Here is a 6,201-nt window from a genome sequence, read left to right as displayed (position 1 = left end):
TGTGAAGTGGGTGAGGCAAATGGGCTTAATGAAATGGAACTTTTACTCATGAAAGATTCCTGTTACGGTCATTCTGTCTTCTTTCTGGAGAACTCTTTGTACACCTCAGGAAGAGATACTTGGTATATGTATGATGTGTGCATGCATGCTAAGTCCCTTCAGTCATGTCTGACTCTTTGAAATCCAATGAACTGTAGCCTGCCAGGCTCCTCTGTCCATGGGAGTCTCCAGGCAAGAACACTGGAGTGGGTTGCCATGCCCTCCTCCAGGGGATCTTCCCAACTCAGGATCAAACCTGTGTCTCTAATGTCTCCTGCATTGGCAGGTGGATTCTTCACCACTAGTGCCACCTGGGAAGCTCAAATGTATGATGAGTCAGATTACTGAACCAGTAAAGCCGTCATCGTGCTTGACACAAAGATGCACGGAAGTCCAAGCCTTGAAGAGCAAAGTCATGGTCTTCAGTACCTTTTCTACCTTCATTATACCTGCCTGCTTCAATCTGTGGTATGGACATTATCTGCCGCAAAGACTGGATTGTCATTCATTCGATGAATAAATTTAAAAGCCTTACCAAGTAAAACCACCTGGTTAAGTATAATAAGCCCTAGACTGGGAACGAACTGACCAAGTTGATTCGCAGACCTCATAAACATTTAATTATCTTTGCAAATACTAACAAACAAGTTACTGTCTTTCAACCCACTCCTCATCTGTAAAATCCATAAAATGGAAAAAGTAAGACTGTTCTTGACTACAACCCAGAGCAACTATGAAGATCCAATGGGATAATGTATGTGACATAACATTGCAAATTGGATTAAACAATGCATAAATGTGAGAGATGACCTAATTCATCTTCCAGTTTTAACTGGTAAGTTTGGAATTGGCAAGCACTCATTTGAAACAACATTTCTCAGAGGAGCTCAGGGCCTCTCAATCATCAATTCCCCAAGGCTTTTAAAGAGAGTCATAGGACTGAGTCTCCACGGCCACATTCAGAGTATGAAAAGCCCATTTAGCTGTCATCCCCTGCTATTGGCAGACTCTCCGGGAATGCCAGCAAAACGTCTGAAATTGGAACGGCAACCCACCAAGTACATCCAAATCTTTCATCAAACTGTGCCGAGTTTAGAAGCAATATTATGTTAACATTACCCCCACCATGGATTATTTCTAATGAAACCAATCTGCCAAGGTGAAATGAGAGTATGTGTCACAGAGAAGCATAATTGGATTGACCTGAAAACTGGCTTGAAAAGTAAATATCCTTTCAATTAAAGATGAGCAAAAAGATTCCAGAAAATATCAAGACTTCTGACTCTTTTAAATTTGTGGCCTGTCCCTTGGCCCAAAGTATAATTGTCTTTTAAAGCTTCTGAATGTAATTAGAATAAAAATTTGTAATTCTGTTTATTGAATCAGATTCTCCTGATGGCTGAACTCTCTTAATTGTAGGCTGGCAAACTTCAAAGGCAGAATCAGCTCCTTCAAGCTGACATGGCATTCAGGACATGGGAGACACCACTTAGTCTCTACGTTCAGCCGCTATGGTCATCGTTCCCTTCCTCTCTCTCATTGCTTCGTCATCTTCCACCTCCCTTTGTAGCCATCTTCCGCTAGACCCCAGAATTTTACGGTCATTCTGTTTTCTGCACACTACAAAATGGGCTCTAGGAATATAAAGATGAGTAAGACCTGAGCCTTCGTCTTGAATATTCTGCTTTTACCCCAATCACCTTCTTAGTTCATTCTTTCAATCTTTGATCAAATACCTCTTCTATGATGTTTATCCTTATTCACCCAGGGAGACACAAAACTTCTTTATGATTTACCTGTTTCTTGAACATGTGCTCATTCTGACTTGTACCATATTCTTTGTAATTATTAATTAACGTATTTCCTGGAAATCAATGATCAAGCCTTTTCATCTTTGGACGCCAATACCCATATTGTATCTGGCACAAAATCGGTGTTGAAAATATTTGTTGAATAAATGACTCTCCAACCGAATCATCCCCCAGATACCAAACACTTCTGTCCGCCCTCTTAGTGGCTCTTCTTCCGAGGCCCTTCTGTCACTGCTTGTCTTTGGCAGCACTACGCACCATGCGGCATCTCAGCTGCCTGATCAGGGATGGAACCCACGTCCCCTGCACTGGACGCTGGGAGCCTTAACTGCTGGGCCACGGCTACTACTTCACAGCTTTCAGTACCCGCCTCGGGCCTTCCATCACCTTTTGCTCTATCTTTTTCAAATACGTTTTTCATATACTATTCTTATACCTCTCAGATCCATTTTCTATTCCTACCAAAGTTATCTTAAGTCTGCCTCCAACCATCTTACTCCATTCATCAAATAGTGTCTCTTAGATACACAGCAAAAAATATACTGTTCTAACTGACATTCTTCAGCCTATTTCTGCCGTCACACTCCAAGTTCCCTGTGTGCCTAAATAGTTATGCATTTTTGTTATCTCTATGGCCTTGTTCATGTGTCCTCTAAGCCCGTCTACTCATGTTTGCCTACTGAAAACTCACCTATCTGTAAGGTTTTAGCTTCAAAATCACATAAAAATCGCAAAAGCCCAGGCTAATAAGAACTAGTCCCTCAAGCTTAGTAAAGTTGCTTGCAGGAGTCAGGTCTAAGGGCACAGTCAGCACAGAAACCTCAACACCTGACTCCAGAGCTCTTTACACAGGGCGACCGCCCGAGGCGGCCCTGGAACACGCAGGAGGTGATGGTGAACAGAGAGGGACACACACGTGTGAGGCTCCGGGGGGGATCTGCACTGGAGACTGAGGTTTAAGTCATCCCTGATTAGGCAGTTACAACAGCCGTGTACATCAAGGAGATTCTTGAGAGAAAGTAGAAAAAGGAAGAGAAGAGGGTCTAAGGCTAACCCTTGAGGACATGTTCCTTCTTTCTTTCTTTGTGGCCACACTGCATGGCATGTGGGGCCTTGGTACACACTGTACCCCTGCGGAGGAGGTGCAGGGTCCTGACCACTGGGCCAGCAGGGAAGTCTCCCCTAAAGCCTCCAGAAACTGTGATGGAAGGTCAGAGGGGGAAAGACGTTGCAAAGAGAAGGAAGACTCAGCCAGAGATGGAGGGAGACATCCAGCAAGGCGCGGCAACTTGGAGTCCCCATGAAGAAGGCAGGGATCAGCGGTGGGAAAGCCTGCCCGGAGCCGGGGAATGAAGGAGCGGCCTTCGGATTAGACAGCGCAGAGGTCACTGTGATCTCAGCGAGTGCGGCTGGAGGCGTGAGAGAGCCGGCGGGGCGGAGAGGAAACGGAGCACCGGGTACAGACAGGCCTTCAGAGACGTTTAGCCCTGAAAATTGGAAAGGATTAGAAGGCTGTTTGGAGGAAAAACAGAAGAAGCTCTAAGAGGACACAGGTGTAACATGAGGGGAATTTTTTTTTTTTTCACAGATTGAAGAGAGCCGTGTGTTTAAGTATTTATGGAAAGAGCTGAGGGGGCTCATTAATAATGTAAGTGCGGAGTCTGAAGCACATGGAGGAGGGGTTGCTCTTAGCGGAGGGACCACCCCAGTAATGGAATAGGAGGTGGAGATGGGCTTCGCTCTGGAGACAGGCGCACACTCACTCGGCTGAGCTTAAAGAACTTGCGGTCTGATGGCCTCAACTTTCTGTGCAGGAAGGAGACAGTGAGCTGTTCAGAGGGTGGGAGCTTGAACAGAGGTTGGGACAGGGTGATGGTCCCCGCGGAGAGAGAGCTGAGCGCCGTGTTGGAGGCCCACAGGACCTGCGATCACCAGCTTCCTGTGATTCCACGACGGCCTGCTGCGCGGCCTTCGCCATCACCGGCCTACTCAGACAAAGATCTGGAAAAGCAGAGAACAAGGGTGTGTGTTAGCCGCTCAGTCGTGTCCGAGTCTTTGCAACCCCACGGCCGGTAACCTACCAGGCTCCTCTGTCCCTGGGATTCCCCCGGCAAGGATCCTGGAGTGGGTAGCCATTCCCTTCTCCAGGGGGTCTTCCTGAGCCCAGGATTGAACCCAGCTCTCCTGCATTGCAGGCGGATTCTTTTCCATCCGAGCCACGAGGGAAGCCCTAAAATAAGGTCAGGGTTTTGCCATGACAACGTGAGAAAAAACAAGCAGCGCGGAGGCAGAGTGCGTCTGGGGACTGGCGCCGAGGCCCCCTCTTCGCAAGCGGGCGGTACCGGCTGGGACGGCCCTGGGCGGGGCACCCGGAGCTGCAACCAAGGCCGGAAGCTGAGGGCCGCTCGCATGTCCGCGCCGCGTTGTAGGGGCGGCCTCCGCGGCTGCCGACAACGAGGGCCCGGCCCCCACTTTGCCTCAGCCCCACGGCCAGGACCCTGAGAAGAGGCGGACAAGGCCCTCGGACCACAGTTCACGGCGAACACCCCTCAGTATCACCAAACATGCGCAAGTGTCTGTAAGCACCTCGTCACCATTTTAGGGATGAATAAGGAATGGCACCCCACTCCAGTACTCTTGCCTGGAAAATCCCATGGACGCAGGAGCCTGGTGGGCTGCAGCCCATGGGGTCGCTGAGGGTCGGACACGACTGAGCGACTTCACTCCCACTCTTCACTTCCTGCATTGGAGAAGGACATGGCACCCCACTCCAGGGTTCTTGCCTGGAGAACCCCAGGGACGGGGAGCCTGGTGGGCTGCCGTCTCTGGGGTCGCACAGAGTCGGACACGACTGAGCGACTTAGCAGCAAGGAAACAGACTGAGCGGGAGGCTGCAGGCTTTCGGGAGGATGCGGAAGCGGTCAGAAAGCCGGGTCTTCGCTCAAGAGCCTGAGGGCAAGGGAAGAAGGAAAGCATCCGCGTGCGTGTGTCTCATCGGTCACGTGGGCCTCGCACTGACCGGGACGCGCAGGCGCGGTGCGTTCACGCGAGACCAGCGCCGTCTGCGGAGCCGCGGTTCTCGGTGACCGTTTCCCCTCTCGGGGCCCGCGGCCCTTTCTCTGTCAATAGCTGGGCTGCTTCACCCCCGGGCGGGCAGGTGGAGGGGAGAGAAGGGCTGGGCTGGGGAGGTCGGCGTCTCTCGGACAGCCGCTTCCCCGCGCGGCCCGCCTTTGCCCAGGCGCTCCTCACCTCACCTCGCCACCCCGCGGGCCGGAAAGCGGCGGTGGTCTGCGCTGTGCCCTCAGGGGACCGAGGCTTCGCCTCGGGGGCCCAGCGCTTGGCCCCTGCAGACACAGGAGGCGTCCCCGCGGCAAGGCTCGGCCTCGGTGTTCTCTGACTGCAAGGGCGCCACCCTAGCCCTGAAATCCGGGGGACACGGCGCGTCTCCCCAGCTCAGCAAAAAGCAGGGATTCCTGCCAACGTGTCAGTCCCACCGGGGCCATGAGATCTTACCTTAGTGCAGAGCCGTCCGTGAGCCCCAAAGCAGGAACTTCCCCTCCCTTTCCCGAAATCAACACCCCACTGTTTGATGAGTCATTGCTTCCCTGACATTGGTAGAATTCGCTTGAAACGCTCCCAGAGGGAAGAAAATTACACTGCAATCAAACCACACTCTCTCTCCTTTGCCCTCTACAGCCTCTGCAAGCGAGGAGCCCACCAGTTAACAGTGGAGGCCTCTGCAGCTACCTCCCTTTCTCATCTAACTCAGCTGAATTAGAGCTGGCTCATGGCTTTTCAAAAAATCAACAAACGAGGTCTCTCCTAACCTGGCTCAGATGGTAAAGAGTCTGCCTGCAGTGTGGGAGACCCGGTTCAATCTCTGGGTCAGGAAGATACCCTGGACAAGGAAATGGCAACCCACTCCAGTATCCTTGCCTGGAAAATCCCATGGATGCAGGAGCCTGGTGGGCTACAGTCCATGGGGTCACAAAGAGCCGGACACGACTGAGCGACTTCACTTTCACTTTTCACTTTCATGCATTGGAGAAGGAAATGGCAACCCACTCCAGTGTTCTTGCCTGGAGAATCCCAGGGACGGGGGAGCCTCATGGGCTGCCTTCTATGGGGTCGCACAGAGTCGGACACGACTAAAGCGACTTAGCAGCAGCAGCAGCAACCTCAGGATCAGGACACTCAAATTTTTGTCACTGAGAAAGAATGAGACAGAACCAGTCAATAGGTGACTATTGGTTAGGTACTTGTTCATTACAGCACTGAAGAGGTGCCAGTGGCCAGCTTAGAATCTGTCGAGGACCAGCCAACATTAACAAGGGAGCCAGGCGCTGGGAGG

At 51.3% G+C, this 6,201-nt stretch overlaps 1 long non-coding RNA gene across 4 annotated transcripts; it reads right to left on the bottom strand.

Moving 5' to 3' along the window:
* Nucleotides 1–632: 632 nt before the first annotated feature.
* LOC147358947 (uncharacterized) lies at nucleotides 633–5,472 on the bottom strand. 4 transcript variants are annotated; one of them, XR_015140430.1, is made up of 3 exons: nucleotides 4,492–4,861; nucleotides 3,614–3,851; nucleotides 633–3,337 (listed from the first exon to the last, which is right to left on the bottom strand). It is a non-coding gene; the product is annotated as an uncharacterized LOC147358947 (long non-coding RNA). The 4 variants fall into 4 exon arrangements; XR_015140432.1 differs by lacking the exon at nucleotides 633–3,337 and adding an exon at nucleotides 5,364–5,472 and having other exon boundaries at nucleotides 3,407–3,851; nucleotides 4,492–4,590; XR_015140429.1 differs by lacking the exon at nucleotides 633–3,337 and having other exon boundaries at nucleotides 3,407–3,851; nucleotides 4,492–4,875.
* Nucleotides 5,473–6,201: the final 729 nt, after the last annotated feature.

The sequence above is a fragment of the Bos grunniens genome, chromosome 14 (genome assembly GCF_055505025.1).
Source record: "Bos grunniens cultivar Pamir isolate PY7600 chromosome 14, Bosgru_T2T1.0, whole genome shotgun sequence".
Classification (NCBI taxonomy): domain Eukaryota; kingdom Metazoa; phylum Chordata; class Mammalia; order Artiodactyla; family Bovidae; genus Bos; species Bos grunniens.
The sequence above is the reverse complement of the archived record's forward strand: the minus strand, read 5'-3'. Positions and strand labels throughout refer to the sequence as shown.